The sequence below is a fragment of the Alligator mississippiensis genome, chromosome 1 (assembly GCF_030867095.1).
Source record: "Alligator mississippiensis isolate rAllMis1 chromosome 1, rAllMis1, whole genome shotgun sequence".
In the NCBI taxonomy this organism is placed as follows: domain Eukaryota; kingdom Metazoa; phylum Chordata; order Crocodylia; family Alligatoridae; genus Alligator; species Alligator mississippiensis.
This window is the reverse complement of record NC_081824.1, coordinates 343,910,537-343,917,862: the sequence shown is the minus strand read 5'-3', so window position 1 is coordinate 343,917,862 and position 7,326 is coordinate 343,910,537.

Genomic DNA, 7,326 nt, shown 5'->3' with positions numbered 1-7,326 from the left:
GAGTACCCTGGGTTCTGTCTCTCTCGGGGGTAGCTGGCCTCCGAGGCCATGAACGCCTCTGCCAGCTTTAGGGCTTCATCGCAGGTGCGTGGGGTGTGCTGCCGGACCCAACGTTGTGTCCGTTCTTCCAGGTCGTTTTGGAACTGTTCAAGCACAATTTGGTCTGCCAGGGCTTCTCGATCCTGTCCGGCTGGGATCACCCACTTGTCTAGCAGGTCCCTCAATAGTTGTAACAACACTCTGGGTCGCCTCTCGTCAGACCCCTTTTTGGCCCGGAATAGGTGGCGGTAGTGCTCCGGGTTTATTTCCAGCCTGTATAGGATGGCTTGCTTCACTAGCTCGTAGTCCCGGGCATCCTGTCTCGAGAGGGCCCGATAGGTGGCCTGGGCCTTGCCAACGACCAGGGCTCCCAACTGGCTAGCCCAATAGCTCTGGTCGAGCCCCGTCATAAGGGCGTGCCGCTCAAAGGCTTCTATGTAAGCTTCTGGGTCGTCGTCTTTGGTCATTTTGGGCATCTTAAAGGATGCTAGGCCATGTCGAAGCCAATCTTGTTGCCTACCCATCATCTGTTGTTGGGAGTCCAGGATCTGAGCTAGAACCTGTAGGTTCTGCCCCAGGACATCGGCGGGGCCTGTAGCCGCGGGTTGCATATTGGCATAGGGAGCCAAGTTGGGGTCCTCCATGTTCCCGGCCAATGCACCAGGTTGTGCCCGCCTCCGCTCGACCAGGCGCTCTCAGGCTGCTCTAGCCCGAGTGGCCGTTCTCACTGGCCACAAGCTCACGAGAGGGCCCTGGGAGGTGCCTCGGGTGGTGACGGGAGGCCCCCCAACCTCGCCTGCCACGACTTCGAATGTAACCTCAGTGGTGGGGGTCTCCGTTAATGCTGCCTCCCGGGGTCGTTGCGCCTTCGGCGGGCACTCACGAGGCTCCAACCTCCCCTACACCCCGGCCAATCGCCACCTGCTGCTGCTGGTCTTCTAGTGGCCTTCCTCCGGCGGCCCCGCTGCGTTTCCAGTCCTGAATCTCCCGGTGATCCTTATTGCAGGGGCCCAAGCTACCCAGGCTGGAATCTGCCTAGGGGTCTCACCCCTCCTGGTTTCTCGGCTGCCCCTAGCCTGTATTGCCTCGAGGCCTCCGCAACACTACAACAATGAGCGAGCCAAAAGAAAATGAATACTGAAACTCAAACTCAAACTCCTTTATCACGCCTAGCCCAGGCTCTGACCCGGGTGCCTAAGCCCCGACCGATGAGCTCTCCCTGGCTACCAGCCTGTCAGGAGGCTTAAGGCCACCGACTTCTCCGGGTGCCTACTCTCTGGGCTCGTGGCTCCCTCTCTCTGGGAATCTTGTTTCTGGTGTTCTCTCCCTCGCCGAGTCCACTGCTGGTTCCCCGCCGGCCCGTCTGTCACTTCTCTTGCGGGGTCCGCGCTTGGTTGCCTCACTGGCTCCGCCACCTGCACTCCTGCTACGACTGTAGCCAGTTCCTCCTCCTGTCGTGCTGCCGACGTCGTCTTCCTTTTTACCAGCAGCTCCTTTAAGAGCGCAGTCCTCACTGCTGTAGCCGCTGCTTCCTTTCCCGGCTCCTGTAACGAGGCGGCTCTCCCTGCTGCTGCTGACTCTGTTATCACCGCCGCTCTCACGGCAGCTGCTGTTGTTAGCGCTGCTGCCTTGGCTGACCCCGTCGGGCCGGATACATGTGCCCTGCTGGCACGGGTCCCACTCTCAGGGTTCCCTGCGGGCTTCCCCCGCCTCTCTTCCGGACCCGCTTCTGGGGCCGCCTTTTATCTCTGCCGGGCGGCATCTCCTGCCAGCGTCACCCGGCCCCAGCTGGACATAAGCGCAGCTGACGAACCGCGCTGGCGGTCTCCCCGCGCGCGTGTCCCTGCTTGCTCTGGCCTCTGTGTGGGGTAAGTAGGTGGTCACTTCCCCCCGGTCTGGCCCCGGGGTACCCTTCTAACCCCGGCGTCCCTGGAACAACATACATGGTATGTTTGTGTGTACATAAATCTATCTATCTATCTATCTATCTATCTATCTATCTATCTATCTATCTATCTATCTACCTTTATATATAGATATATAGCATGTGAGATATGTCTGTCTGTCTGTCTGTCTATAGATAGATAGAGATAGGTAGATATAGCTATATAGCTATATCTATATGTGTGTGTGTGTGTGTGTGTGTGTGTGTGTGTGTGTGTGTATATATATATAGCTAGATATAGATAGATATAGCTATATATCTATATGTGTGTGTGTATGTATATGTATATATATATGTGTGTGTGTGTGTGTGTGTGTGTATTATATAGTTGGTCCAGTAAAAGACCCCCTTGCTTCCTATACTTTAACTTATGGCAGCTGATTCCAGCCAATTTTTATTATCATGTATTTAGATTCATATCCTGCTTTATCCAGAAAGGGTCAGAGCAGCTCTGGGCTTGACAACAGTCCAAAATTGCTAGCTCATGCCTTCTCCTCTTCAGGAGTGCCCCTTTCCATTCCTGGTATGACACCCAGGCACATGCCATCCCTATGTTGCTTTTGCACTAGAGAAATGTCCCCTTTACCAGCCCTAGAGCAACACTGAGAAGATGTAGTGGGGCAAGAATCTCTTCTTTGATCAGATTCAATTGTCATCTATTTTAGCTACTTTCACTTTATCTATCTATCTATCTATCTATAGATATATATAATCATGTGCTTTTCTTACAAGAAATCTTGGTTTCTTTCCCATTGTCTACAATCATTTAAGTAACTTGTCTACTTTTATGTCAGGTCCTGATCCTTCAAATGCTTTTTACCAGCTGCAGACATAACTGTTTGTGGTAGAAGGCACTGCATCAGTAATGTAAACCGCAGTGTGAAAATGTGGCACCAGCTTAGCCAACGTAGAATTGTCTGCACCCCTTCAGAGTCTACCAGCAGAAGCAGCCCGATAGCGTTGCTCTTGCAGCAACAGCTGGGTGCACGGATACTGCACTGCTGCTGGAGGAGCAACAGCGAGGTCTGGCAGACCATGCCCTGGATGCAAGTAAAACTCCCTGCACTCTTCCCTTTCCCCTTGGAACCTCATTCTCTCCAGCAAATAGAACCTCCCCACCCTCATGGCCTCCCCCCAACAACTCTCTCATAGAGTTTGCCCAGGGTACAAACCCTACCTGTTTATTAAACCTCTGCAGTGCACTAGGTAGCAAGTATTTGGAGGATCTGCTGCTTATCTTATATTTGCTTTTATTTTAGTAAACAGGCAGTATTACAGAAATATTTTAAGAAAACCTGTTCTTAAAAAGAAAGTATATCCTCAATACCAGATGTAACACTGCCAATTCGCAGCATAGCCAAACATTGAATTATAGCAATAATTTAAGTTTGTAATTTGACCACAAGGGGGCAAAGGGACAGCAAGTAAAATAATAAACCGCATTTTTTAAATGCAATGGCAAGGAAGAGAAGATGATGGTGACTAACACAGGTGTGAAATAGACTGACGTATGGCAGAGATAAGAATGGCTAGATACAGAATCCGTGGGACATACATTCTCTTTGACTGGATATGTAACAGAAGCTGTATTGTATGATAGAGTTCATGGGAGAGAACTGATGCATGACCCTGAGATGCAGATAGAAATAATGCTGGTGTTCAGATGACATCAGATCCGTATGTGATGAAATAGACAAGAGAAGACAGATTAGCTGCACTGGAAAGTGAGGAGAAAAACAGAAGATAGGGTAGCAACAAAGAGAAGAGCAATCAATTCCAGAAGGAGAGGAGGACACAGTGGAAGATAGCCAGGAGACCAGAGCCTAAGGAGGAACCAGGACACTACAGAGATGATGAGAGAGAACAAGGAGCTTGATCTGTACAAGGGAAGAGAGGCAACCAGAGATACATAATGACACCAGGAAGAGGGACTCCTGGGGACTCCTTGTTTAGAATAATTGATTGACATCACCAGAGTAGATCCAAAATGATGTGCTGTCTGAGGGGAGCAGAGCAGATCTTACTGATCTCCTTCAGGTCTATTGGAATGGGTCAATGAGGAAAACACCAGGCTGGTGGAAGTGCTGGAAACAGTTCTGTTCAGTAGAAGCCTTCCTGTCCTATAGAAAGAGAGTGAAAGCATGAGAAAATAATGAAAATCAACAGATGGCACAAAGACTGATGCAGTAAGGAAGGTTTGGAAATGTTTGTCCCCTGGGTTGGGGGAGTCTTCTCAAATGATGGGATCTATCAAATTACCTGGTGAGATATCTGGATCAAGACTGGAATAATTGATAATAAATGAAAGGTTAAGGTTTGGAGAGATTTGTATAATCTCTATGCCTGGTTTTAGTACACAGGAAAGGGAAATTCAGGTAAACAAGGACACGACAATATGTAAATGCAGATTGAATGGAAGGATGAACAGTAAAGAGAAAGAAAGTGTTAATGCTGATGACAGGTGAGATTTTTTGGGTAGATGTGATATCTTTTATTATGCCAATTGAGTAGTTGGAAAAAAGGTTCTTTGCAAGCTTGGAAGGGTGGTTGTGCCTGAAAGCTTGCAAAGAACCTTTTTCCAACTACTCAATTGGTCTAATAAAAAGATGTCACATCTACTCAAAGAACCTTGCCTGCTTATGTCCTTAGACCAACAGGGCTACAACCAAAAACCCAGGTTAATACTGATGAGAATGTTAGTCATGAGGGTGATACCGTTAGTAAAAAGATGTACCAAATCCAATTAGAGACTGAAACAACTGAAAAGGAAAGAGACCTTAATGCAGTACTTGATCAGAGAGATGAATAGAGCTACCAACGTGATGCAGTCAGGAAAAAGGCAGGCTAAGATCACATTTGCAGCAGGACTGGTATTTCCAACAGAGATAAGGAAGTATTAATGCCATTGTACAAGGGCCTGTAAGGCTTCACCTGGAATACTGTATACAATTTGGGTCACCTGTATTCAAGAACGATAAATCCAAACTGAACAGATTTAGGGAAGACCTCTTAGGATGATCAAGGGAACAAGGAGCTTATCATTTGAGATAAACAATTCTAGTGGGGGATTGATTGCTGTGTACAAATACAATCAGAGAGGGGATGCTAAATGCCAGAGAGGGAAAAGTGCTGTGTAAGCTAAAGGACAATGTTAGCCATTGATGCATATAGGGTGCATCTACACGTGCAACTAATGAGAAGCAATACATTCTGGAGCAGTTTGAGCCAGAGTAAATTACTCCTGGGTGCAGCACCTACACATGCGCCAGGGACAGCAGCATTTTGAGCCAGGGTGGAACAGGCCCAGGCTGGCAGCGGGTACAGGGGGTCAGCCCTGGGCTCTAGGTGGCAACATTGGGCAGTGAGGGGGCTTGCTTGGGCAGAAAGGTGCTGAAAGTGTGGAGCCATGTGGCTAGGAAGGAGTCTGGCTCCTAGCTGGCTGGACTGGCTGGGTGCAATTTGCACCCACAATCAGCATCTACATGTGTGTTTAGGCACAGTAAATTATCCCAGTGGTGTTAATTCATTTACTGCGGCCTAATACCATCACACGTATAGATGGTAACATTTTATTCCACAGCTAATTAGTCTGCTGTGCAGTTAAGTGCATGTATAGACACAGCCATAGGCTGGAAATTAAAAGAAGGTTCTTAACCATTAAATCAATAAATAGGGGTGTAACAAGGAATTTTGGTGTCCTCAATGGAGATGAGAATTTTGACTGAAGCTATAGTATCAGACTTTGCCTAAAAAATGGAGTGAATAATCTGAAGAAGCAGGCATAAGCCTATATGCCACGAGCCCAGACTAGGCCACATGTTTTATCTGTGCAGCATCCCCAAATATGTTTTCTACTATCCTGAAGGGAAATCTTGTTATACTTAATTGTGAATCAGTGGAGTAAGCAAATATTAAAATTTACATATTGTAAGAGGGTTTTCTTAGCTGTGATGAGTAAAATAACCCCTGAAGCTTTGTCAGTTTTAATAAATTTCTAGAATGAAGGGAGAGAAGTGATTAAGACCCAGATTCAGGGTACAGAAACAATCCTGAAAACACTTCCTAAGAAGAACAAAGTGTCAGGTCAGCCCTTCAGCATGTTTGAACAATATAGTATTTAAGTGAATGTGTGATCTGTTGTAGAAACAGACATGAGATGGCAATTTTCATTCTGGAAAAGAAGAAGATATTATATAATTTTAAATGTCCAAACCATTGACTTTAAATTGCTTGATTTAGACACAGATTCTTAGATGAGATTGTGTCTGTTTTATGATGGTACATATTCTATAACCTGCATTTTTTTCTGTTTTTTAAATAATCCTCCTCGTTGAATGAGCTTCAATTGAAGTGCCCCTACCACCATTTTTAAGCACAGGGACACTGATACACAAGAGACTGGCACTTTAATTAGAGTGACTCTAATTAAAATGCTGCCCTCCCACCCCCAGAGCACATGTAAAAGTGCCCTTAGGCTTGGATCTGAACTTGCTCTCTTAGACAGGGTATTGTCCCACAAAACAGGAGGCCTCACCCCCCCATTCTGTCCCCACCATCATGGCAGCTCTCTGCTGCCACCTCCTGTCCAGAACACTTTTGGAGCACTCTGATTGGTTGTTTCAGACAACCAGTCAGAGTGAGAATAAAGCATTATGGACAGACAGACTATGGCTTTTATAATATTAGAATTGGATAAAAAATTGTTAATTTTAAAATTTTCTATATGCATCTTGACACTACTATTAGACTGTAGACTTATAACCACCGAGGCAGGATTTTCAAAAGAATTCATACTTCACAAAATTATGCTGCAGTTGAAGTCAGTGTGAGTATTCCCATTGGCTTTGACTTTTTTTTTTTAATCCCACCAAATCTTGACTATTAAAGAACCTCACAGAGCCTACAGCATCTTTTTTCCCCTTGTTCATATAATTTTACTGTAGCTCTTCGTTATGCAGATTCTACCTTCTCTGGTTAGATAATGTTGCCTTAGCCATTTTGCTTAAAAATTATAACTAAATGGTTCAGCATACTGCTGTACTCTTGACTGATTGGCTTCACTGAAAATATTTACCAATTTAAAATTGTTTTTGTTTGCCCAACTGTTAAGTGAACTTTCAGGAATTGTCTCAGCAAAACACCTGAGCATATGCAGTTTGAAACCTGTGAAGAATCCAATTGATTTTCCAGACCTAAGTTTGAACACTACATTCATCTCCATGTTATTTGAGTAACTTAAAAGTACTCAGATAATTTTATACAGTTTTGTATGCATCATGTTCCTCCTCCTGTGTCCCCCAACATGTCCTTAGTCATATTAGTAGACTTAACTGTACCTCTTA